The sequence below is a fragment of the Schistocerca nitens genome, chromosome 6 (genome assembly GCF_023898315.1).
Source record: "Schistocerca nitens isolate TAMUIC-IGC-003100 chromosome 6, iqSchNite1.1, whole genome shotgun sequence".
In the NCBI taxonomy this organism is placed as follows: domain Eukaryota; kingdom Metazoa; phylum Arthropoda; class Insecta; order Orthoptera; family Acrididae; genus Schistocerca; species Schistocerca nitens.
Genome location: NC_064619.1, coordinates 608,606,358 through 608,633,028, shown reverse-complemented (window position 1 = coordinate 608,633,028; position 26,671 = coordinate 608,606,358). Strand labels below are relative to the sequence as shown.

Here is a 26,671-nt window from a genome sequence, read left to right as displayed (position 1 = left end):
TCGAGATGACAGGCATCTTATCTGCATGGCTGTAACAGATCGTGCAGCCACGTATCGATCCCTAAGTCAACAGATGAGGGCGTTTGCAAGACAACAACCATCTGCACGAACAGTTCGACGACGTTTGCAGCAGCATGGACTATCAGCTTGGAGACCATGGCTGTGGTTACACTTGACGCTGCATCACGGACAGGAGCACCTGCGATGGTGTACTCAATGACGAACCTGGGTGCACAAATGGCAAAACGTCATTTTTTTGGATGAATCCAGGTTCTGTTTACAGCATAATGATGGTCGCATCCGTGTTTGGCAACATCGCGGTGAACGCACATTGGAAGAGTGTAACCGGCATCACCATACTGGCGTATCACCCGGCGTGATGGTATGGGGTGCCATTGGTTACACGTCTCGGTCACCTCTTGTTCGCATTGACGGCACTTTGAACAGTGGACGTTACAGTTCAGATGTGTTACGACCTGTGGCTCTATCCTTCATTCGATGCCTGCGTAACCCTACATTTTAGCAGGATAATGCATGACCGCATGTCACAGGTCCTGTACGGGCCTTTCTGGATACAGAAAATGTTCGACTGCTGCCCCGGCCAGCACATTCTCCAGATCTCTCACCAATTGAAAACGTCTGGTCAATGGTGGTCGAGCAACTGGCTCGTCACAATACATCAGTCACTATTCTTGATGAACTGTGGTATTGTGTTGAAGCTGCATGGGCAGCCATCCAAGCTCTGTTTGACTCAATGCCCAGGCGTATCAAGGCCGTTATTACGGCCAGAGGTGGTTGTTCTGGGTACTGATTTCTCAGGATTTATGCACCCAAATTGCGTGAAAATGTAATCACATATCAGTTGTAGTACAATATATTTGTCCAATGCATACCCATTTACCATCTGCATTTCTTCTTGGTGTAGCAATTTTAATGGCCAGTAGTGTATGATGAGGGCTGTAACATCAGATCAGGAACATGCAGCAATCTGTGTAGGGGCTGCTATACAGAGCAGCTGGGACAGAATAGAGTTTCTTCATACTCAATAATAATCTGTGATGCAAACAGGTGTTCTCAAGCTCAGATCAAGAGAATGACTTAACTTGCCTAAAATCCCCAGACTGCTCAGTTGGTTCACCTGGGTGTGGAGTATTGGAAGATCAAGAACACTTGTTCAATTAAAACTTTCAGGCAGAGAGGCTGTGGTCAGTACAGGAAACTGTCCCCAGACTTCTGTCTCCGACTGTGGGAAATATCTTTTGGAGTGAAATAGCAACCAGTAGAGATGGCTCCCACAGCTGGTGACGAAACATCAGGTAATAATTTCATATATTGATCACAGCCTCTCAGTCCAGCAGATTTAACTGAAGTAAATGCCTGCTGTGAAAGTCTACCTCGTAAGAAAGAAAACTGCCACATCCTCCAGTGAGTTGATATGTACATAGCTTGATGTGGGGAGCTTTGCAGTATTTTATGACCTCCACTTAATGTGCTTCCTCATTCTCACTGAACGTTGAATCTTAGCTTCAAGTTTCATCTGATAATGTGTAGATACCCACGTATTTCTGAAAGATATTCTGTGTTATACAGTTTATCTTCATATCAGTAATCATTTTCTCAAGAAACTAGTTACTCTTGCTTGTCATTTGCTTTTTCTCTGCGTTATCATTGAAATTCACTGTGGAACACAAACTTCATATTGTGGTAGCATAATTCAACTTCATCCATCAATTGAAACTAATATCTATTTAAATGATACTATTCACTGAAAATACTTTACTTGGAATTAATAGCTGTAAGACAAGGTTGTGTGTTGGCACCTACACTTTTTGGAATTTTTGGATAGTCGCTTGTGAACTCCTGTATGCTGATGATGCTGCAATTGTTGTGAACTCCGCAGAAGAGCTGCAAGAGCTAGTGTCAAGATTTAGTCACACATGCCACCTATTCTTGATGAGTGTAAACAGCAGTAAGACCATAATTATGGTTCAAGGTCCTAACACAAAGCCGAATATCACACTAGATGGTACTATTCTGCAAGTCGTAGATAACTTCTGCTATCTTGGATCTACTATAGAATCAAACATGTCTGTTGACAAGGAAATTGATGCTCGCATTGGAAGAGCTGCAACAACTTTTGGCAAACTCTCCAAACGTGTTTGGAAACACAACAAACTCTCTTTGACCACCAAAATTCTTGTATATCAAACTTGCGTCCTCAGCATCCTTTTGTATGCATCGGAAACATGGACTACCTATGCCAAACAAGAACGTCGCCTTAATGCTTTCCACATGCGGTGCCTGAGATCCATCCTCGGAGTAATGTGGAAGGACCGAGTGACCAACGAAGCAATGCTATCTAAAACTAACTGCAACAGTATTTCAGCTATCTTGAAGCAGAGACGACTCTGCTGGCCGGGACACATCCACCGTATGGATCCTGACAGATTACCGTGTGAGGTGATGCTTGGAGAGATCTCTATAGCCAAAAGGCCTGTAGGATGTCCTGTATTGGGATTCAAGGAGCACTGCAAATGAGATATGGAGAGCTTTGGAATCAACACTAACAGATGGGAGGCACGGGCTAGCATGAGACCAGAGTGGCATGATGATATATCATCTGGAATGTCGAAGCTTGTTAGACAGATTAAGGCAGAAAAAACCTCGCAATGCTACCACTGCTCCTGCCTCAGCAGCCAGATACACTTGTGACAATTGCGGCAAGAGATGCCATGCTGCCATTGGCTTGACAAGCCATATGAAAAAATGCAACCCATAAACACACAGACATTGAAACAATCATCTACCAAGATGTCGTGACCAATATATATAATACAAATGTATGTAGGTGTATAGTAATGTGTCATTTGAACTGCATCTCTGCATTCCTTAATTATTTTCTAGGAGTCCTAGTCATTTTCTTGCTTTTGTGATGATGCTGTGTATGTGAAGCTTCTGGAACAGCCATAGTTAGTCCAAGATAGCTAGCATTCAGTTTTGGCATTGTGTCTTGTCCCCATAGTTTTAGTTTCACATCTTTTAGTGTTTGTCTTTTATTACTTGCAAAATTTTTGTGGCTGAAGATGACGAGTTGACATTTTTGAGTGTTTGTCACAAGGTGAGCCATTTTTCCAGTTTGTTGATATAGTGCATGTTCATGCACTATAGGTCTCCTCATGTCTTTTTGTGGCACCAAAGACAGTGTCATCAGCAAATAATGCTAAGCATTTCTTTCCAGTGAGTGAAGCGAGGTGTAAGATGGCACACTGTTGTACTCCAGCTTCAGTATGTATGCTGTCCACTGTGACTTGTAGATCTGTTGTCCACAATAGTACTGAGTACCTGTACGATTTGGAGGTCACTGCAGAAAGCAATTAGTTTGCAGCATAGCCCAGAATTACATGTGCCATCAAAAGCTCTTTCTGTATCTAGATAAAGGGCTAAGACACAGTCTGTGATGTTCATTGCTTTTACACTGTTGCTGCAAATTCTTACTAGGGGATCTATAGTACAGTGATGTTTTTGAAAACTGGCTTGCACACCAGGAATTATTTTCTAACAATGAAAGCAATTATTCTCTGCTTTTCTGCAAAGGATACTCCTTTTTGGATTTTGTTTTTTTTCTGCAGTCTTCTCTGTGCTGCAACCAAATACTGACAGTACTCAAGTCAGAAAGTGACTTATTAACTGTAGAGTTAATTTCCTTGTTTTGGTCCATGTTTTATGACACTCCATCTGTTGATCATATATTAACCTCTCCCATGTGTTAGTCATAATACTTTACAACATACGGACAGTCAGTTTTTACATAATAATGCTTTTTTTTTGCACCACCTTTTTTCTGGTTGTCTTTCTATTCCGCTACAACTAGGGCAACACCAGAATGGACATACTCAAGACGCTAACCCCTTTCAACTTTTCCTTCTCTTGAGTTCACATCTTTTATTTGATTCATCATGATGGTGACTATTGCCTCAGTTCCTATTTTGGGCATGTTATGACATTGAATTGTTAGTGACATTAAACTGAATTGAGGTGTAATCCAATGGAGGAGAATGTGGTTTTGAGTAACTTTCATTTGCAGAACAGAAGCCTCCTGCCTGGAACTGGAACAGGTATTTGTGTTGTACTTCCTGTTCTTCCTCCTTTCTGTTGTTATAATCCTGAGCATCAGAATCATCACTGTCACCCACAACATTGCATGATGAGGTCTCGGCTGAAAATTACTATCGTCTTCACTGGAGAAATCACGTAAATTGGTGTTCTTTAATATAAGCTGTACTGTTTCTTCATCTGTTAACTATAAAAGACAAAAGTATATTTTATTTACAAGTAGAATCTGGTGCGAATATTGACTCCACTGCATGCATATAAAAGTGAGCTTGATTGACATCATTAATACCTGACACACACGACCGTGCCAGTCCAAAAACAAATAAATATTTTTAAACTCCTACTAACCACTTACTGCATTTTTAGATACCTTATAAACAATAAATTAAACATTCGCAGAATAAAATAATGCAGCATTACCTTAAACTAATGAAATTTAGAAATAATATATTGTACCTACCTCAGGGATACATGGCTTTGCCTTCTAATTGAAGTTTGAAATGACCTGCTGCTCTCTGGTGATCACAGTATGAAACAAAACATCTGAAAATTGCAATCTGGGAACTCTCACAATCATAGCAGTCCAGAGAGCCACACAAAAGTCATGTAGTTGAGCCATGGTAAATCTAAAACCAAAACCGCATGGTCCTGTGGGCCAGAGTGGAAAAGGCTGGGAATTTCAAATTATTATGGGAACATGGTGGGCCTGGATAGCCAAATGGTGTTATGTACTGTTCAGTTTGCCATATTTCACAGACATAAATGCTTCAAAATAGCTCTATAGGTGGAATTTCTTTTTATAACTATGCTGTTTATATCAACTGGCTGTTGTCAGCTAAGCATATCATGTTACTTTATATGTGTTGTATCACATTGAATTCCATGGCTGTTAAGGACTGTTGATGAAGAATGCAACATACACAAGTACTCTTAAAAAGCTGTAGGCCTATCCTATTGCCATTATCAGTTTCAGGCTGTCGTGCCCATCTTCAGGTGCCTATCTGTTTTCAGGACTGTCTGGGGCTTTGCTCATAGTTGCATTAGATGATAGCAGATATCAGGCAAGTCACCCCTATGGAGGTTTCTTGTCTGTATATCCTTGTCTGAGGTTAAGCCAAGCGGGCTGAGGCAGTCTAGATGGCAGTGATGTAGTGCAGAGTAGTTGTTATATGTTACTCTGTGGCTTCTCCACTTCACTTCATTAGTCTGGATGTTGCCAGTCTGTAGGGGCCAAAAATTGCCATGATATGAAGTACTGTCAGTCTTTGTCGCGCAGGACACTGCATCAAGCTCTTGGGCTTACAGTTTAGTTTAGCAAGTTCATATCATAGATATGATGATGGCAAGGCAACACGGCTTTGTGGGGGCTGAGATTCTCTACAATCTGCAGAATGTTTCATCAATGAAATCAAAAATGGTTCAAAGGGCTATAAGCACTATGGAACTTAACATCTGAGGTCATCAGTCCCCTAGACTTCGTTAGAACTACTTAAACCTAACTAACCTAAGGACATCTCACACATCCGTGCCCAAGGAAGGATTCGAATCCACGACCATAGCAGCAGCTTGGTTCTGGACTGAAGTGCCTAGAACTGCTCAGCCACAGCGGCCTGCCCGATGTAATCGAGTGACGAACCTGGTAGTGAGACAAGTGCAGAGAAAACCCAATATCATCTTGCAGAAGCTCAGTACCAGTGCTGGCCAACTTGGAAATAGTAAGTGTTGTCAGATTGAGGTTTCCTGCATAAAAGAAAAGGTGACTAAAACATTTCACAGATGGTTCAACTGCAACAAGCATGTGTACAATTTCTCTTTGAATGTGTAAACTGCGAGTCTATCCCATCTTAGACAATCCTGTCCACTCCTTTGTTCCTTAATATTCCCAAATGTTTATAATTGTAGAGTGAAATAGTTTCTATTTATATTTTTGTTCTGTGATTGCAATAAGCAAGAAAACATGCAGAGCCCTTTAGTCACATGCTGCATTTTAGAATCTTTTACGAATAGTTGGTATTTACCTTATTTGTCTGCAAAAGTAAAAACATTATTATACTCATAAAAAACAGTATGTTTGACTCTGTTTCAATCCTTTTATAAAGAAAAACCCTGTAACATTATTTTACTTACTTGCTTTAATAGGGTTTGATGAAAGACCGAGAAATTTCTTCTGAAAAATTTAAAATAAATTAAAAAAAAAAACAGTTATTTCTGACAGTGTAAAATTCATTAATTTTAGGGACAAAATTATTCTTTGGTTACACTTTACAGTCTTCCTGAACATATTGTTAACATGGCAACATCAAAAAACCCTCTCAAATACCAATAAAGTGGTGGTTTGGTACTGTGGGGCAGAAATGACCAACATGGTACTTCAAGAGTACAGCTAAGTCTAGTACTAATAGTGTTAAAACAGTTTTTGCACTGTTTATCTGAAAATTTCATCCAAAATGAAATGTAAAGTTCATAGCAATACAATTAATGTTTAAAGATACTCTTTCCTTTCTCACTTTGTACTGACATATCCACTTGGACATTTTACTTATTAGGCACTTATAAATGTTGTAACTGCTGTCTTTTTTAGATTCCGTTTCATTCTGTTGCTGTATATGCATGTGCATAATACAGGGCAAATCAGATCAAAAGTAAATAATTTTTTGTGTTCAAAAGAGTGAACTGTGTATACAGAGGTTATTCATTGTATCAGTACTGAATGAATGTAGAAACTATAATAAGTACATTGCAATCAAATGACATTATTTGTCAATGTAAGTATGTAAGTTTACTTTGTTGCATAGTCCTTATTCACATCATGTTCATTTTAACCCTTTGGCACTACTGAGATTTATCATATCATGTTCTGTCAGTTAGTTGGCTGACATTGCAGTAACCTTGTTAATGACTATTGAAAGCCTTCTTAAGCTGTAGACAGTTTTGGGATAAATTCCTAATAAAATCTGTGGAGTTGTGGAAATGTGTATTTTTGTACTGGTTTACAACTTGATACAATATGTTAGTGATCATATTGTTTTTATATGTGTATAGTGTAGGGAAATTGAAAATAATGTTTGTCTACGCAATTTTTATCTGAAAACTGAAGTTGATGTAACTTACCAAACGAAAGCGTTGGTATGTTGATAGAGACACTAACAAACACAAACACAACATATGTCTGCTTGTGTCTGTATATGTGCGGATGGATATGTGTGTGTGTGCGAGTGTATATCTGTCCCTTTTTCCCCCTAAGGTAAGTCTTTCTGCTCCCGGGATTGGAATGACTCCTTACCCTCTCCCTTAAAACCCATATCCTTTCATCTTTTCCTCTCCATCCCTCTTTCCTGATGAAGCAACCATGGGTTGCGAAAGCTTGAATTTTGTGTTTGTGTTTGTTAGTGTCTCTATCAACGTACCAACGCTTTCGTTTGGTAAGTTACATCAACTTTGTTTTTAGATATATTTTTCCCATGCGGAATGTTTCCCTCTGGTTTCTCCTTAGATGTACATTGGAAGCATGTGTCTGACTTTAATACATCTTTATGTATGCAATTTGTTTCTTGACAGCTTGGATGTCAGTGATGCTACATGTTTACATAGCTACTGTTATAAGTAAGTGATGTGTTTATAAGTTTGGTTCTAATTATGTTTTTGCTGGAATTTGTTTTAGTTTTAGTTTTTTAAGTTATATTTTTATTTTTTGCAACTCTGCTGCAGAGTGAAAATCTCATTCTGGAATTTTGTTATTGTCTATGATTTGCGATGTTTTCTGGGTGCTGTGTCCTTGTTATGAATGCTATGCAGTTAATGTTTTTGTAATTCTCTCTGCATTCCAGAAGACATATTAATGGGAAGTGAAGCGCTTACCAGCAAGCTTAGTTGCGTCAGCCAATCTGTGCAGTAAACTGTACCATCAAGATTCCATCTCAAATTCCTAAAATCTGTTATACTGCTTGTGCTAATGAAAGTAATATGTATTCCAAGAGCCTGTGAGTGAGTTTGTGTGACATTAACACACGAGTCTGTTACGGAAGTGTCACCTACAGTTGGCAGCAGAAACTGCATGCATCAAAACTGAACTGGGCTAAGCCTCACTCTTCAGGCAGATGATATGATGGTCAGGACCCAGAATACACCATACAGGAGGTGTGCTGCCACATGTCCATGAGGACATGACCACCAGAATATGTGGTAGGGCTGGTCGAAAACACATCACAACATCACACCTACAAGATGTCATGTGCTGTTAGATACCATTGAACTATCCTCGAATGGCTCAGCAGTTATTATAGTGGGAACAAAATGGACACACATGATAGCCTCAACTTCACTTCACAGCTTCTACAGCCACTGAGGACCCAGGCCTCAAACACCAGGAGAGCTATTTCTTTGTGTTTTCATAATGCTGCTGGATGCATCACATAGAGACTGCCACAACAGTGTGAAGTCTTCAGTTCCTGAGGGTCAAGATAACTGTGAAAATTTTCTCAGAATTTCTTCTGTGTGGTGTGCAGCCACCAGCTTGTCATTCTGTTCATAGCAGGACTGGACATTTCTGATTTCTCAGACACACAGACTCCACTTTCTCATCTCAATGTTGCTGGGGCGATGTACTGTCTGCCACATGCTACCATTTGTACCTCCCACTGCAGGAGCAGACAGGGGGATTTTGTTACCAAAAAAGATACCTCATCTTCCTCACTAAGAGGAAATTGGTACCAGGCACATGTACCCTGACCACAACCCTAAAGTATCAGCACTACAGTCCTTCAGCTTAGTAGGGAAAAATGTCATGAGTTACAACTTGAGACTTAGGAGCTGAAGAATGTGAATCTGGATGTGCCTCAAAACCTTTCTCATGTAGCATATATTTTGGCTACACTGTGCAGACTCTGCTCCTAAACTAGTGGCACTACAGACAATGCATAAGTGCCCTGGACTTCAGTGTTAGAATCTGTGTCAGGGTTTCCAGAACAATTAAGTGAACATCAAGAAACATGCCAACTATGCCATACTGGAGGGAGCATCATCATTCTGTGGCCTTGATTCACTATATCTTTAATAGTGTGTTACTGGTGTGACAATTTGCTGTTTCACTTGGTTACAAATGAAGTACCATTCAGTACATAGAGTGACTTTAGCTAAACAATTTTTGTCTATCCATCAGCAGCTGTGTGGGCACAACTCATATATCTTTTTATGCTTATGTTATGTCTTTGTATTATCTGAATAGGCACATAGCTGTGCTTGTAAAAGTCCTATTTTTTTTAATTTATGAGTTTTCTGTTTTAAACATTGTGAGATAAAGATTCACATTTTCTGTAATGCTCTCAAAATTTTCTATATGTTTTGAAAATGTGCTTGCTCAGTTGCTCCACTGTTCATTTGTTCCTCTTACTTTTTAGGACTGCTGTAATACATCACCCAACCACGGAAAACACAGTTACATTATGTGAGTAATGATTAAATGCAATGACAGTAAGCATAGCAACAGTGACGATAATGGTCTAGTCAATGGACAGAAAATTGCAAATTATTTCTTTGTCACATCAGAAGCTAATTATTATTGATGTAGTGGTAACTATGTGGTGGTTACCACTTGAGCCAAGTTTGAATGAACATCATTACTGCATTAAACAGTAAAGTTGTTGCTGCAGTAGCATTTATATGTTTCCACAACAAAATAAGAATCCATAATCTAACTGCATGTTGTGTATTTGACAGAACTGCATATTTCATTTCTTTATTATCTTGTTTGAATACTTGTTACTTCAGCAATTTTTATCTCAGCATTCACTGTGGTCTAACACTTGTTTGTAATACAACTGTCAAAGCTGTTTTGGCAGAGAATTCACAGGTTGTTCGTATTTAGTATGTTGTTGAAATGTTAATTATCACAAGCATTAATAATGTTGTATTTTCATTACAGTCACATTTTATAAATTTCTTATCCATCTCAGCTTGCAGGATTTTGTTTTTCTTTATAATAAGTGTATTTAGATTTACAATTGTATACTCCACCTACTCATTATTTTGTTACTGGTCTCCTATAAAACAAATTGTTGATTGTAATTCTTGTTAATCTCATTTTACATCTTTCTTACACTAAAAACAGATATCCCCAAGAATGCTCACAATGCTGTCCACTAATGGTGTAAGCAGCTGGACCACTGCTCAGAATGACAGGCACATGTTTCAATCCATGACCCTCTGAGCAAATTGTGGGACTTAGTGAAGTGCCAGACTACAGACCCAAGGTCTGGGGTTCAATCCTAATGCATATGTTTATTAATATGAGGTGATAATTAGGAAACAGATGTCAAGACGTAAAACAAACTGCTGTTATATTTTAACCATAACATGTAGGAGATAAATATTTGTGATACATAGTAGTGTGACATACACTGACCTGAAATGCTAGTAATTGTATGATAACATACTGCATTAAAACACAGTTTTCCAGTATGTAAACCCTTCTTTTGTGACAGAATTCTCAAATAAAATTTTCGGTTTCCTTGCCATGTCAAGAGACAGAGATAATGAGCTTTCAGTCAGTTCCCTCATAGTCAGGAGCTGACTGCCTTAACTAGTCTAGCAGAGATGTTTTGTATGTAATTATTAAACATAAAAGACTACCACAGTATGAGTTGTGACAGGTACCCCTAGCTGACAACAGAGAAGTTGCTGAAATCCAGTTTCAGTTTATTGAGCACCCGTTTTATCATGTACAATGATGTGGGATTTGTCATATGTTACATACAGAAAAAATATGAATAACAACATATTATGTAAAAACTATCAGTGAATAATCTGAATTAAATATATGGGCAAAACAATTATAGCTTACATGATATAAATTTGTAACAATATAGGACACAAATAAGTTACATATATTCTGTGTATAATTGACAGCAACAAGAAACAATGATTATAACACTCTATATTGACAGATTAATTAATTTTTGTGTACATAAAAGTGTCTACCCCACGACACAAGTTTGTATATGAGTAACTTATAAGATAGGTGAAGGCACGCTATCTTTCTGAAGAATTCATATATCCACTAACACTGTAAAAACTATTACTGATTAACATTCTTTTGAGTTCACTTTTAAAACTGCTCAGCTGCTTAATCCTTTTTATTTTTAAGGGAAGAGCACTATAGAGAATTTTTGGGTGGTATATTGCACTCTTGTTGTATTGGGCTTTCTTATGCACTTCTCTGTGAAATTCATTACTCTGTCTTGTTGTATAGTCATGGAACTCACTGTTTAAAGAAGAAAACTGGGGGTGAGACTTCAGAAAGCATATACTTTCATAGATGTAAATGGATGGAAGAGTCATGATTTTATATTCCTTGAAAATTTCCCTACATGGATCTCTAGATGCAGCTCCTTTTATGATTCTTATCACTCGTTTTTGAATAATAAAGGAGCATTTTGCCTGACTTGAATTGCCCCAAAATATGACACCATATCGCAAAAGACTATGCATAAATGCATAATATGTACACAATACTGTTTGATCACTGCAGCAATTTTTGAGCATTCTAAATACATAGCAACATTTACTTAACTTTTTATTGAGCACATCTATATGCTTGTCCCATTTTAGATGCTCATCTAACCAAATTCCTAAGAATTTTGTATTTGGCGTTTGTAGTATATTCTGTTGGCCTAGCTTCGCAGTTATATTGGGCTTCATATTATTTGAAACATGTCTGTAATTCATCCATAATGTTTTCCCCTCATTCACAAATAAACTGTTGTCCCTGAACCATTTACTTGCTTCAACTGCTGTTGTTTCAATTTTGCTGTTAAGGTCAGTCTCATTCTGAGCTTTAATAAAGAGACTTGTATCATCAGCAAAAAGTACACAATCAGCTTGTGTTAAATAGTTTGGCAAGTCATTTATAAAGATCAAGAACAACAGGGGTCCCAACACCGAACCTTGAGGCACCCCATAACTAACTTCCTTATAACCAGAAAAGTATGACTTTCCATCATGAACTATTTCTACTTTCTGGGATCTGCCAGATAAATATGACTTAAACCATGCATGAGCAGTACCACGGAGTCCATAGCAATTAAGTTTTTCGAGCAGTAGTTTATGATCAATAACGTCAAAGGCCTTTGATAAATCTAAAAAGACCCCACAATTTACTTCATTATTATCAATGGAATTTAGGACAAGTTTTAGAAAGTTGTATATAGCTGTTTCAGTTGATCTATTCTTTCGAAAGCCATTTTGTTCATCGACCAATATTCCACTTTTTTTTAGGAAAGTAGAGAGTCTTCCATACATTACTCTTTCTATAATTTTTGAAAAACAAGATAACATTGATAAAGGCCTGTAGTTTTTTACATCATAATGATCCCCATTTTTGTATAATGGTTTTATAATTGATTGTTTCAGCTTTCTAGGGAAAGTGCCAGTACTGAAAGATGCATTAATTATATCTACAAGAAGAAGAGAAATATATCTGCTGTGTTTAATGATTTTGTCTGGAATGCCATCGGTGCCACAGGATAATTTATTTTTTAGTTTGCTGATGGCATTCTCTACCTCATGTACTGTTACAGGATACAAAAACATAGTTTTGGAATTCAATGTGATGTTATGACTGATGTCTGTACTACTTTGGGTTTGTATGAGGTTTTGAACTACACTTGTAAAATGACAGTTGAATATAGGGGAAGTAAGACATAGTCTCTGGAGTTTAGGAGACAGATCTGCACTGGCACAATACAGAAGCTGTAGTGTGGTATATAAAAGGATGCTGATGTTGAAGCTGCACTATCACATGCACAAGATATGATTCTGTGCCAGGTGAATGCAGCATTTCGTTTCTGAAGCCTCTGAGTATGTCTAACCTATTTCAGTCTGTGGAATCATGAGGGTATTGGAAGTAGATAAAAAAGGAGAAAGGTACACTCTGCTTCATGATTGTGTTGCTGGTAAACATGAAGGAATCTTAGGGTTAGACCTCCCACTGTTAAAGCTGCTTTCACATTTTTCTCATTGATAGTTAATGTGTCACAATGAATCAGATCACAGCTGCATTAGGTACCTGGAGTTGGAGTATATCAGCCCTTTTATGTGAAAGCAATGAATGTGCATTTTACTAGTTTTGAGGTACAGGTAGAGTGTGACAAAGCAAGCTGGGATCTCTTTACTTTCTCTCTTGTTTTGCCTCTTTAAATTCATTTGATTTCCATTTTTGCCTTATTATCATTAACATGCATGAGTATAATCTGCATTTCCATAAAAGAGAAAGGTTGGGGACTCAGTTTTAAGGAATATAGCACTAGGTCTACTTTTGTGCTTAGTTTTGTGTATTCAATTAATTTCCCAATTTATTTTGCCCATTCCTAGTTAATACTTTTGTTATAGGGTGAAATCAGTAATTGTTTAGTGATTTAGATTCTATTGTTGACTTATAAACAAATATAAATTCTGTACTAATTATAAACATTTGGAAGATATACTACTAGGATTCTTAAAGGACTTGTTTGGCTCTATTCAAAAACATATTAGCAAAGCCAGCCCTTAATTCCAAAATAATTACCAGATTTGTCAAAAGTATTGTTTGCATAACTATATCTGTTAATTTTATTATTTGAACAAATAATTTGGTCTAACCTTTGTGGTAGAAGGCATTGTTACAAAGAAGGAATTTTTCGATGTATTCAGTAAATTGAATGAGTTATGTTTTAATTGTAATTTCTGTAACTTAAACATCGAAAAATGTAGAGTTTCAGTGCCTATTATTGTGAGGATATGTAAAGGACCAATGTTTGGTCCTGAGACAGTCGGTCCATGGCAGATTTTCAGACTTGAGACAAATATTGGTTAGAATAACAACAATGCATCAACTTAACAGTGGAATAAGTGTAACACAAATAGGCTGTGTGTTAGAACAATTAATGACAATGTCTGTTTATTTGAAAAATAGTGTCACATGTACCATACTATTCTGTAAGAACTGTGTGGTTAGGTTTTTACTGATCGTAGATGTTCAACAGCAAACTATTGTTGCAATATGCTGATGTTGCCTGCAACCTATTAATGAGGCTTACAAACTTTTACCAACAGTGAAGTGCCCATATAATTGTGTAATATTAGGGGGTTGTGAACAGTGAAAGTAAAGAACTGTGAGACACAATTGTGCAACCGTCGGCTCCATCATTTACAGTAGTCAGAGTTGAACTTCCACCCCTCCCCCCCCTTTTTTTCTGCCAGTATAACAATGTGGAAAGTTGACACCGAGAACTATCAATGAAGGGACAAAGCAGGTGAACGTCACAAGAGGAGTGTTTTGCAGTGTCTTAAAAATCAACTATGCAAGTTTAAAGAATAATATTGCATGTCATATATTGTTAATATGCTACAAAAAAACGACTGATTATCATACCCCTCTCAATTTGATTTTTACGTTGGTGCTACAAGTAAATCAAAATACTGGGTGCCAGTTCCAATTTTATTGCTTCAGAATACCTTTAACGAGTGAAATGTTGAGTGAGACAACAAACCTAAGATTGTGTTATTATTTAAACTGTAAACTGGTTCACACAACGCATTATGCACAGTTCCATTGCTCAATGAACTGCAGTAATATTAATGACATTCCATAGGAGTCTCCCGATTCTCACACATAGTGAGATGATCTTGAAATGTTGCTGATGCAAATGAAAGTTTTTGTGTATGCCAAAAGCCTGCCCTCTCTGTTCAATGCTATTTCAGTACAGGTCCCATCAAATTCTTTGTAAAAAGATGGAAGAGATTTGTTTATTTGATTATCGAGGGCAAAAGTATTGTGGATGGGAATTTTGTGGCTGTTCTTCTGGTTACTTTAAAATTTTAGAGCCTCATTGCATGGCATAGTGCAGACATTGAAAGGACAAAGATTCCTCCAGCATAGTTTAATGATATGTGTCCATCCTTGAGAGAGGTACACATATATGTTCTTTCTTTTATTCTCCATCTTGGAATGAGTAGTCATCCTCCATTTCTGTGCAACCTTCTTCAAAATGGGTCTCAGTAGACATCAAATTTTCACAGGGCAATAAGCTTATAAATAAACAGAATTATTCTGTGGACTCCTCCATCCATCTATCATTTGTGTGATGACTAATCTGGTGGCATCATGATTTTGACAAACATATGTTCAGCACAGAAAAAGCCAAACTTGCAAGATTCACTTTTTATTTAATTTATGACTAGTTTTGTGTTACTTGAATCCATTTTCAAATTGTCCTGTGAGATGGAAAATTAAAATTACAGTTTATCCAGTAAATTGTTACAAAAAATTATTGAATGCACATAACAAGACATAGAACATATCTTACCAGGATACATGCATCAGACACACGAAACTGTTTTTTATGAAATAGCATATAAACCATATCAAGATTATGCATATACTTATAACAAAGTCAAGTTTAACCATGAACAGTGACGGAACAACATATAACTGACGGTCTACATCCTTCGTAGTCACAACGAAACTTCAGTTCGGGGGCACCCTATTAGGACGTGGGGAATGTCGTTATTACAACTTCCAACCATCAAGGAAATGTTTTGTACACTGTTTTGCAAAATACTGTCTTGTCTGTCTAGTACATATATCCTGATATGATACTGTATCTTGTTCTTTGCACTTAATAATTTTTGTAACAGTTTATTGGATAAGTTGTAATTTTAACTTTCCATCTCACATGCTAATTTGACAATGGGTTCAGGTAAGATGAAAATAATCAACAATTTAATAAAAGGTGAATCTTGCAACTCTGGCTGTTTCTAAGTTCAACTGTTTAACACAAACTGCCATCATGCAATTAATCCAGCACACTGGAAGGTCATATAAACATATGTGCTGACTTTAACTGACCATCTTTTAGTGTCCATCCCATTAGCTGAGTATAAAGTACTGTCCTTATTGGCCACATTATGAGTGTTTCAATCTTACATAGATGATCATCAAGTGTAGAAGATTTGGCCACAGTGTCATACCAAAGTGTTCAACACAGATTGCAGATCAGAATATTAACTAAAAAAAAGTAAGTCATTATATCTAAAAACAAAGAAGATGTGACTTACCAAACAAATGCGCTGGCAGGTTAATAGACACACAAACAAACACAAACATACACACAAAATTCAAGCTTTCGCAACCAACGGTTGCTTCATCAGGAAAGAGGGAAGGAGAGGGAAAGACGAAAGGATGTGGGTTTTAAGGGAGAGGGTAAGAAGTCATTCCAATTCCGGGAGTGGAAAGACTTACCTTAGGGGGAAAAAAGGACAGGTATACACTCGCATACACACACATATCCATCCGCACATACACAGACACAAGCAGGCATGTCTGTTGGTTGCGAAAGATTGAATTTTGTGTGTATGTTTGTGTTTGCTTGTGTGTCTATCAACCTGCCAGCGCTTTCGTTTGGTAAGTCACATCTTCTTTGTTTGACATGTCTGCTTGTGTCTGTGTATGTGCGGATGAATATGTGTGTGTATGCGAGTGTATACCTGTCCTTTTTTCCCCCTAAGGTAAGTCTTTCCGCTCCCGGGATTGGAATGACTTCTTACCCTCTCCCTTAAAACCCACATCCTTTCGTATTTCCCTCTCCTTCCCTCTTTCCTGATGAAGCAACCATTGGTTGCGAAAGCTTGAATTTTGTGTGTATGTTTGTGTTTGTTTGTGTGTCTATGAACCTGCCAGCGCTTTCGTTTGGTAAGTCACATCTTATTTGTTTTTAGATATATTTTTCCCACGTGGAATCTTTCCCTCTATTATATTCAAAGTAAGTCATTATGTACATCTAATTTGTCGCCGTTACTATTCTTTAGAGCCAGACCTCTTCTCTGTAAATTTTGTTATAACTGCCTTGCTTCAGTATTTCCCACTCTGTCAGAATATTAAATATGGCTTATTTATAATACCCACCTTTCTTCAGTCTAAAGAAATGTAAATTGCAGTTGTAAAGAGCTAGTCTGTATTTTGAAAGGCATGATGCCTAGGAATTTTCCTCTTTAAATTTTGTTCTGCATTCATGAAATATTACTGTAATATTCAGAGTTGAATTAAGATACATTCTTAATGACTTTGCTGCCTTAAATGATCAGCACTTTGTTAATGTGGTTTGTTTTTGCCACATTGTAATGATCAAAAATGTTCTCAGTATTTTACAGGAGCACTTCTCACCATAACATCTGTCTTATTTGAAGAACATGTCTTTTTTGCTCTTTTACTGTGAGAGAGTAAAAGTGAGATACCATTTACTGTTTTCTGTATTCCGTGTTGTTTAGCCATGTGGCTTCTTTGGGAAGCAGAATTATTTCTGGCTATACAGCTGAGCTTTGTTATTTTGCAACAATAATTCTATCTATAATGAGTAGATGAAATATGTAGTGATGCGAATAATGATGAATTGGTCTCCCTGTGTCCTCTCACCCTGGAGTTTGAGTAACCTGCCATTCCATTTTAGCCTTCGCGACCTATCACTCTCTCCTCCTCAAAGAAGAAATCATTAGTTCTGAAAGCTAGGATCGTTTTGTGTACTTTCTTATGTGACTGTTAGCAGCAATGCTGGTTTCCCTCAAGGTAAGTACCGGACAGCTGGTCAGTCTTACAATTTTAATGAAGTAGTCAGGACGTATAATAATACCCCAGCCATGCTTGCATGGTAACTTGAGGGCACTAAATGGATGCACAAATGTTGCACATTTGCTGTTTGGCTGAACAAGAAAAAGTCGACATGTGGCATTATGAAGTAGATTATTATTATTATTATTATTATTATTATTATTTTCAACTTTCATTATAATGAACAGAGTGTTTTCTTTGGTACTACCACAGCAAGACGTTTCACTATAACAAAGAACATAAAATATGCAACTCTGCAAAGCATGTAAGTCATAATCTCCATTTTTGCACATCTGCACTCCTGGTACTAGAGAGACAGTACATCAACACGAAGTTGAGAGGTGTAATGTGTGTGTTATTAAACATGACTAGTTAACAGAATTTTTTTGTAAAGCTGAAAATGTTTCTCAGTTGTTAACACCAAAACATGCAGTTCAGTTGCCAATAATAATAATAATCATAATAATATTAATAATAATAAATTTTTAACAGAACAACGACTGGCTGATCAGATCCGTGTAATAATAAAAAATAACAGGATACCCCAGTCAGAATTAGAAAACATCAAACAACAAGTACAGCAAATACTGGAACAAAATAATGTGCAATCAGAAGAAGAGGAAAATACAGTAATGGACTCAAACATCCCAGAGCAAACAAACAAAGAACAACATGCATCAATTAAACAATCAGAGGAAAATGAAATCTTAAGACAGCAACCAGAACAAGCACAAATAGAACATGAAGTGACACACATGTTAGATTTAGTAGAAAAACTTCAGCTGACATATACAGAATATAAAGACACAAATACAGACATTAGACCATTCTTGCATAGACTGCCAAATAACCCACAAGTCGAAACAACAATAAAAACTATAAACACAATAATACTCAACAAGATAAATGAAAACACAATGATGGAAGAGTTACAACTACTGGTTTATATAGGAGCACTCACTACACTAAATATACACACTAGGCAGAGGTCAGAACCAACCAACACACAGAAGAAACCCACAAAACCAGCATGGCAACACAGACTACAGATCAGAATAGAAAAACTGAGAAAAGACATCGGACAGCTAACACAGTTTATAAGAAAAGAAATATCAGACAAAAAATGAAAAAGGTTAGGTAAAATCTCACAACAAGAAGCGATAGAGCAATTAGATGAAAAGAAGCAGAAATTACAAACATTGGCCAAATGACTTAGAAGATACAAAAAAAGTGAAAACAGAAGGAAGCAAAACCAAACATTCAACACAAACCAAAAGAAATTTTACCAGACAGTAGATAACACACATTAAAATAGACAATCCACCAAACATAACAGACATGGAACACTTTTGGAGCAACATATGGTCAAACCCGGTACAACATAACAGACATGCACGGTGGATATAAGCAGAAACAGACACATATAAGATGATACCACAAATGCCTGAAGTGATAATTTTGCAACATGAAGTCACCCGAGCAATTAATTCTATGCACAATTGGAAAGCCCCTGGAAAAGATAAAATAGCAAATTTCTGGCGAAAGAAGTTCACCTCAACACATTCACATCTAACTAAATTATTTAACAATATAATAGAGGGAAACATTCCACGTGGGAAAAATTATATATAAAAACAAAGATGAGGTGACTTACCGAACGAAAGAGCTGGCAGGTCGATAGACATACAAACAAACACAAACATACACACAAAATTCTAGCTTTCACAACCAACGGTTGCCTCATCAGGAAAGAGGGAAGGAGAGGGAAAGATGAAAGGATGTGGGTTTTAAGGGAGAGGGTAAGGAGTCATTCCAATCCCGGGAGCGGAAAGACTTACCTTAGGGGGAAAAAAGGACAGGTATACACTCGCACACACACACATATCCATCCACACATACAGACACAAGCAGACATATTTAAAGACAAAGAGTTTGGGCAGAGATGTCAGTCGAGGTGGACGTGTAGAGGCAAAGAAGTTGTTGAAAGACAGGTGAGGTATGAGTGGCGGCAACTTGAAATTAAAAATTAGCGGAGATTGAGGCCTGGCGGATAACGAGAGGAGAGGATATACTGAAGGGCAAGTTCCCATCTCCGGAGTTCAGATAGGTTGGTGTTGGTGGGAAGTATCCAGATAACCCGGACGGTGTAACACTGTGCCAAGATGTACTGGCTGTGCACCAAGGCATGTTTAGCCACTGGGTGATCCTCATTACCAACAAACACTGTCTGCCTGTGTCCATTCATGCGAATGGACAGTTTGTTGCTGGTCATACACCGTCTGGGTTATCTGGATACTTCCCACCAACACCAACCTATCCGAACTCCGGAGATGGGAACTTGCCCTTCAGTATATCCTCTCCTCTCGTTATCCGCCAGGCCTCAATCTCCGCTAATTTTTAATTTCAAGTTGCCGCCACTCACACCTCACCTGTCTTTCAACAACTTCTTTGCCTCTACACCTCCACCTCGACTGACATCTCTGCCCAAACTCTTTGTCTTTAAATATGTCTGCTTGTGTCTGTATGTGTGGATGGATATGTGTGTGTGTGCGAGTGCATACCTGTCCTTTTTTCCCCCTAAGGTAAGTCTTTCCGCTCCCGGGATTGGAATGACTCCTTACCCTCTCCCTTAAAACCCACATCCTTTCATCTTTCCCTCTCCTTCCCTCTTTCCTGATGAGGCAACCGTTGGTTGCGAAAGCTAGAATTTTGTGTGTATGTTTGTGTTTGTTTAAATTATTTAACAGTTATATTGCAGACCCATACACATTCCCTGATACACTTACACATGGAATAACTTATCTGAAACCTAAAGATCAAGCAGACACAGCAAACCCAGCTAAATATCGCCCCATAACATGCCTACCAACAATATACAAAATATTAACGTTAGTCATTACACAGAAATTAATGACACATCCAACACAGAACAAAATTATAAATGAAGATCAAAAAGGCTGTTGCAAAGGAGCACGATGGTGTAAAGAGCAACTGATAATAGATGCAGAGGTGACATACCAAGCTAAAACTAAACAAAGGTCACTGCACTATGCATACATTGATTACCAAAAAGCTTTTGATAGTGTACCTCACTCATGGTTACTACAAATATTGGAAATATACAAAGTAGATCCTAAATTGATACAGTTCATAAACATAGTAATTAAAAATTGGAAAACCACACTTAATATCCAAACAAATTCAAATAATATCACATCACAGCCAATACAGATTAAGCGTGGAATATACCAAGGAGACTCATTAAGCCCTTTCTGGTTCTGCCTTGCTCTGAACCCATTATCCAACATGCTAAATAATACAAATTATGGATATAATATTACTGGAACATACCAACACAAAATCACACATTTGCTATACATGGATGATCTAAAACTACTGGCAGCAACAAATCAACAACTCAACCAATTACTAAAGATAACAGAAGTATTAAACAATGATATAAATATGGCTTTTGGAACAGACAAATGTAAGAAAAATAGCATAGTCAAGGGAAAACACACTAAACAAGAAGATTACATATTGGATAACCACAGCGACTGCATAGAAGTGATGGAAAAAACAGTTGCCTATAAATATCTAGGATACAGACAAAAAATAGGAATAGACAATACAAATATTAAAGAAGAACTAAAAGAAAAATATAGACAAAGACTAACAAAAATAGTGAAAACAGAATTGACAGCAAGAAACAAGACAAAAGCTATAAATACTTATGCTATACCAATATTGACCTACTCATTTGGAGTATGAAATGGAGTAACACAGACCTAGAAGCACTCAATACACTTACACAATCACAATGCCACAAATATAGAATACATCACATACATTCAGCAACAGAAAGATTCACATTAAGCAGAAAGGAAGGAGGAAGGGGATTTATCGACATAAAAAAACCTACCTTATGAACAGGTAGACAATTTAAGAAAATTCTTTATAGAACGAGCAGAAACTAGCAAAATACACAAAGCAATCACTCATATAAATACATCGGCTACACCATTGCAATTTCATAACCAGTTCTACATCCCTTTAGATCACATAACATCAACAGATACGAGGAAAGTAAATCAGAAAAAGAAAACACTACATGGCAAGCACCCATATCATCTAACACAGCCACACATCGATCAAGACGCATCCAACAAATGGCTAAGAAAAGGCAATATATACAGTGAGATGGAAGGATTCATGATAGCAATACAGGATCAAACAATAAACACCAGATATTACAGCAAGCATATTATTAAAGATCCCAATACCACAACAGATAAATGCAGACTTTGCAAACAACAAATAGAAACAGTAGATCACATCACAAGCGGATGTACAATACTAGCAAATACAGAATACACCAGAAGACATGACAATGCAGCAAAAATAATACATCAACAGCTTGCCATACAACATAAACTAATAAAACAACACGCTCCCACATACAAATATGCACCACAAAATGTACTGGAGAATGATGAATACAAATTATACTGGAACAGAACCATTATAACAGATAAAACAACACCACATAACAAACCTGACATCATACTCACCAATAAAAAGAAGAAATTAACACAACTGATCGAAATATCCATACCCAATACAACAAATATACAGAAGAAAACAGGAGAAAAAATTGAAAAATACAACCAACTGGCTGAGGAAGTCAAGGACATGTGGCATCAGGTTAAAGTTGACATTATACCAATTATACTATCAACTACAGGAGTCATACCACACAATATCCACCAGTACCTCAACGCAATACAGCTACATCCAAACGTATATATACAGCTACAGAAATCTGTAATTATTGATACATGTTCAATTACCCGAAAGTTCCTAAATACAATGTAACATATACCGTACAGTTAAAAGGAAGTCACACTTGATCAAGGTCCGCGTCACTTTCCATTTCTAACCAGACATAACATCTGAGAAAGGGAAGAAATAATAATAATAATATGCAACACTATTAAAAGTAATGACTTATTGTGGCTCTTTAAAAAGATGTGGTGATCAGGATAAAGCTGGAATGCTAGATTGAAGTTTATTGCTTACTGTGAGATGAAAAGGACCACAAAAGGTAAAGCGAGAGTGAAAACGATCACGTTTAGTCTATACTTAAGATAGGATTTAAGCAAAGCTCTCTCGTGAACCTGAATCTGCACTTTTGTTACCTTTCAGATTTCCTGTTACACTGAAACCAGGCACAGTGATCACTGTAGGAGAGTGATAAGTTGAGTGATGGCTGACCGTATTAAAGTGCAGCAAAACCACATAATGTACATCACGGTGTGCAGCAAGGGTAATCAGACTTTGTATAACAAATGATTTAGACTGTAGGTTCTACGACAAAGGATGCAAATATGCATACGAAAGCACACTGATGGCGTGTAATAGTTTTACTGTCAAACTTTTGCTTCCAAGAGGAATTAAGCTGCTAAACATAAAACAAACCTGTACAGAAAATAGTGATTAAGATACATATTCAATAACACAGAAAGTAATTTTAACTAATAGTAATCTTATTATTCACTGTTATCTTAAAGCTACAAAAAACAGCATTCTTATATTCATCAAGACAGAAGAAAGCAAGAAGGAAGCAAAGATAACAAGGAGGATTCTACAGGAACTTCTTTTTTTTTTTACAGAAAAACAATGTAATTATTCCCATGACTCAAACACACAGAGTTCAAGGTTATCATACTTCTCAGTATGATACTTAAATAAAAGACCAAATTTAATTCAGATTATTTCCATAGGTAGTAAGTTTCAGATGCTGATGATCTCTGTGTTTAGCACCAAAAATTAAATCCAGCCATCCATACAAAAAGTTACACTGTACATTCCTTCACCAATCTGACACTTGATTTTTCTTAAAAGCTGTGAGTATTTAATTTGACAGGTTCAGGTAGGAAGGATGGTAATATCTGAGATGAAATTATGTAGTGCTGCTAACTATGCTGACTTACATATCAGAGTGCTGGTTTAATTTCCATACTATCATACCTTGTTATCTTATCAGGCAGTGTAGCCCAAATGAGGGAAGCAATCCATTCGGCATAAGTGAACACTAAGAGTACCTTCCTTAAATACCATACAGATAATGTAGTGAAGTTCAATAAGGAATTAAAGAACTTTCTATAGGGCATCTTCTTCTACTCTACTGAAGAATATCTTCACAGAAACACTCAAATTTAATGTTTTACATTAATGTATAATTAGAATTAGCACTGTAAAACAGAAATGTAACTTCCACTTAAATTAAATGTCCATCTTTGAGTTCTTTCCACATCCCAGACTACTCTCCATGAAATATGACTAATGTAGTATAAAAGCAACTTTTGTAGATTTAACAGTGTATTTTTTAAAGCAGTTTGTGTGCTCCTAATACATTAGTCCATAAATAAGTTCAATAATTATATCACTGTGAGTAGCTTAGTTCCAGTTGTAACAGATATGAGCATATTTTGAAAAAGTATTGAGGGAGTTTCTGGCAAATAATACAGAACCAAATTTGTTCCATATCACTCCTTTACAACTAGTCCAGTCATTGAAGACCAAAAAAGGTCGAGTAAGTGAAGAAATGGTGTAGTCACAAATTTTTGTACTGTGGTAGGAAGCAATGTCATGAACAACATAAAAATCGTGACTAGTGTGGTGTGAGAGTGGGGGAGGGGGCTAGTGGTGGGGCATTTAAATGTCACCATTTTTACATTTTTCTTGAATAATTCGAAAATCATGGTGTTTATCAAAAATGTTTCCTAGCACAAAATCAAACTACATTACATCACCTACAAAGAAGGTCCTATTCATTTTATTCTCTGGGACTAATAGTTTCTGCTTTGCAAGGGATGGAAAAGTCATAGGGTATTAAAAATAGTCTTTTAATGATATCAAATTAATGTTACCTTTTAAATTGTGTGTAGTAGAACCACATTAAGGGATATTGAGTTCTGAGGTTTAACAAGTTGCAGGGGTTGGGAGTGGAGAGTAGAAATACAAGGGGAAGTAGTCATCAGATTGTGGCCGTGCACTTCCCTCCTTCACAGATCTGCAAACTGAAGAGCGTACAGATGGTTCCTCACTCTATCTATCCCACTAGATAACAAGGAGCAACTACATGGTCATCACAAAATTATACTGACCATCGTAAGTGCACCTTATGAATCACTAATGATGTAAATCTCTGCATACTTTTCCATGTTGATAGAGGGATAATGGATTCTTGGTTGCCCTGAATGGCAGCTGTAGCACTCTACTGGTTCACCATGAGCACTTCTAGCTTTTCACTTTAGAGGTAGCCTATTCCTTCCTAGTGTTTCCTGTCTATTTCTCTTATGTTAACACACAAATAACTTCACTCAGCTCATAATTACATAGTAATTTTCAGTATATTAAAAAAATAATTATTTGCAGTTATTAAGTGGGCTACTATGTAAAAAAGTTCATCTAACTGTCAGCTGTTTACTGTACTGAAGAGCCTGCCCCAAGTGGAACATGCAATCAATATGTATTCAACAATGTCAACTTCATTCTGTCCACTATCGCTGACTATTTAAATACTTTTTCACGGGATGACGGTTATCCCAGTCTCAGCTCTCCCAACATCTGAAGAGGCCCAGAGGCTTAATTTACTTCCTCTTCAACAGAAGTAAGTCACTAGCTATTACGAAACTTCAGATATTTCAACATAAGTCAAGTAATGTATTACAGCAGATTACTATTCTAGAAATGAATGTGATCAGTCCCATTCAGTCAAACATACACACCTTAGTGAATAGGAGAGATTTACACAATCTACCAGATACTAAAAGGTATCAGATAGATTATATAATGGTAAGACAGAGATTTAGGAACCAGGTTTTAAATTGTAAGACATTTCCAGGGGCAGATGTGGACTCTGACCACATTCTATTGGTTATGAACTATAGATTAAAACTGAAGAAACTGCAAAAAGGTGGGAATTTAAGGAGATGGGACATGGATAAACTGACTAAACCAGAGGTTGTAGAGAGTTTCAGGGAGAGCATAAGGGAACGATAGACAGGAATGGGGGAAAGAAATACAGTAGAAGAAGAATGGGTAGCTTTGAGGGATGAAGTAGTGAAGGCAGCGGAGGATCCAGTAGGTAAAAAGATGAGGGCTAGTAGAAATCCTTGGGTAACAGAAGAAATATTGAATTTAATTGATGAAAGGAGAAAATATAAAAATGCAGTAAATGAAGCAAGCAAAAAGGAATACAAACGTCTCAAAAATGAGATCGACAGGAAGTGCAAAATGGCTAAGCAGGCATGGCTAGAGGACAAATGTAAGGATGTAGAGGCTTATCTCACTAGGGGTAAGATAGATACTGCCTACAGCAAAATTAAAGAGACCTTTGGAGAAAAGAGAACCACTTGTATGAATATCAAGAGCTCAGATGGAAACCCAGTTCTAAGCAAAGAAGGGAAAGTAGATAGGTGGAAGGAGTATATAGAGGGTCTATACAAGGGCGATGTACTTGAGGACAATATTATGGAAATGGAAGAGGATGCAGATGAAGATGAAATGGGAGATACGATACTGCGTGAAGAGTTTGACAGAGCACTGAAAGACCTAAGTCGAAACAAGGCCCCGGGAGTAACCAACATCCCATTAGAACTAATGACAGCCTTGGGAGAGCCAGTCCTGACAAAACTCTACCATCTGGTGAGCAAGATGTATGAGACAGGCGAAATACCCTCAGAATTCTAGAAGAATATAATAATTCCAATCCCAAAGAAAGCAGGTGTTGACAGATGTGAAAATTACCGAACTATCAGTTTAATAAGTCACGGCTGCAAAATACTAACGCGAATTCTTTACAGACGAATGGAAAAACTAGTAGAAGCCGACCTCGGGGAAGATAAGTAAGGATTC

At 37.2% G+C, this 26,671-nt stretch overlaps 1 long non-coding RNA gene across 2 annotated transcripts in view; it reads left to right on the top strand.

Annotated features, from left to right (window-relative positions):
- LOC126262782 (uncharacterized) overlaps positions 1 to 23,224 on the top strand; it is a 38,172-nt gene extending 14,948 nt beyond the window's left edge. Inside the window, exons 2-3 of one of the 2 annotated variants that reach the window (XR_007546759.1) lie at positions 9,510 to 9,556; positions 22,955 to 23,224. This is a non-coding gene — a long non-coding RNA (uncharacterized LOC126262782). Of the gene's footprint in view, positions 1 to 9,509; positions 9,557 to 10,219; positions 10,870 to 22,954 lie in introns of those variants that run through there. The other variant, XR_007546758.1, reaches the window with a different exon arrangement.
- Positions 23,225 to 26,671: the final 3,447 nt, after the last annotated feature.